Genomic DNA, 2,131 nt, shown 5'->3' with positions numbered 1-2,131 from the left:
ATCGCCCAGAGTTGGTTTGGAGCCCAGCAGCTCGCACTCTTTTATATTTGTGCTGCAGTAAATTGAAGTTGATTCACAAAGCTTTTAAAAATTCACTAACATTAATATAGCATTATTGATTAATATTTTCTTTCAGTTGTCTTCTCAAACTTTCATCTGTCACATGGTGTAATCCACCATGAAAGACTTTAAAGGCCCACTGAAGTGCATTGATGTGTTAATTGTGTGTAATTTCCACTGAAACAGGAAGCTAAGGCGGGACATATTTAATGGCTCCTCCCCCTTTTCAAATAGCCAATAGCGTTTGGTTTACCTCACACGTACTGACAGCACCATGGAAGCGAATCCGAGCGCTAATGATACGTTAGATTCTATAGAGCATTGGATTGGACAAAAGATGTGATGAGAAGCGGTGATGTCATAAAAATCCGTGATCCATTTTAGCGGACGTGAGGGACTAAGTTTTGAATGCTTAGATCTCCTAGATGCAAATTTTGTCATTGTTTTGGAACACGCCAGATTATTCATAACCTTAAGGCTAATATGGTCACACTAAAAGCTAAAAAACTTACATTTTGATTTCAGGGGGCCTTTAACAAAATTTAACAAGATTACTTTAGGCTTAGCCTAAGATATTATTGTTATAAATGTAGAATTGCAAATGTCCCACAGGTGTGGGGGAGGGGCAGTCTTAAAACATTTTTATAAATCATAAATTGAGATATTTATTCTTTGTAATGAGTATTGATATTAAAAGTTAATTGTTTGTACCTGATTGTATTTTTTATTTATTTTGTCAAATTGTGATTTTTGAGGAATTATATTGAATCCAATTAGGGTCAATTTGACCCATTCCAACAAGATCATACTCAGAAATCCAAGATAACATGAGGGTTAACCCTCATGTTATGTTGCGGGTCAATCTGACCCATTTCAATTTTTGAGTTGACTTATGTTTTCTTGACATTTTGTGACTATTTCTCATTTAGGGTCAAGAATATGCATGCAAAGTTGTACATAATGACTATTATGATTGTGATGTTTGGGGGTCAATTGTACCCACATATTTTAATGCTTTAAAATGTTTGTATTTTTGTTGTTTTTTTGCTACCTTATGAAGCTAAACAGGAGTTTTTCTCACTTACATCAATACAGAAATAGACTTTGTCAGACGCAGATGGTAAAAATGAGCGATCATTACTATTTGCAATCCATCTGAAGTACTATTAAAACTATGTTGTTGTTTTTTTTTCTTGAAATTTTGTGACTTTCTCATTTATAGTCGTGAACATGCATGCAAAGTTTCAACACGCTGATGTGCTGTGAAATATGCATAAAGAATTTTTATACGATTTTGATGTTCGTGGGTCAATTTGACCCTCAAAAGCAACTGTGCAGACACAAAACGACAACATTTATTCACTGTATGTCAGGGCTCTTCAGCTCTAGTCCTGAAACACCAGTGTCTTGCTGCGTTTAACAACTTTTTATTTTCAATATTTGTGAAAACAAAACAGGTTTTACCTGTTAACGGTCAATCCCCCTTTTTGAGCATGACTTTTCCCACTTAAATTGTTATAATTCTTGAATACTTTGGAGCACAGACTTCAGATTATTGTAGAAGTAAAACTTTTTTTTCAAATATTTTTTATATAAAATATATATTTTACAAAACATGTTCAGCTCTAAAACTTCAAGAAAATCAAAGCCAAACATCTGAACAAGTTCTGTGCCAACTTTTAAGTTGATATCTCAATTAATTGAGCTTTCAGTAAGATTTTTTTGGGCGCAGTACCAAACTTTTCCACTATGACATCCCAGGCTCCACTTGACCATATAAGGACTCTTCGATTTCCATATTTGCTTTGAGTGATCTGAACCATATATTTCCATAATTTTCAAAATGATCCTATTCAGAAGTAGTCGTTAATATTTGATATGAAAATAAACCTCTAAAACCCACATAAAAACATAAGAACCAGGGCGTGTTTAAGTTTGGAACCGCATCACAAATGGAGAATCTATCGCTATTTATCTATTTATCTCTGTCATTTCTTTTGAAAATCAGTCACCAATTATGAAAACTAGATTCAGAAAGTTTTCAAATGATATATAGTAATCTTTTACTTTA

The sequence above is a fragment of the Rutilus rutilus genome, assembly GCF_951802725.1.
Source record: "Rutilus rutilus genome assembly, chromosome: 7".
Taxonomy (NCBI): domain Eukaryota; kingdom Metazoa; phylum Chordata; class Actinopteri; order Cypriniformes; family Leuciscidae; genus Rutilus; species Rutilus rutilus.
The sequence above is the reverse complement of the archived record's forward strand: the minus strand, read 5'-3'. Positions refer to the sequence as shown.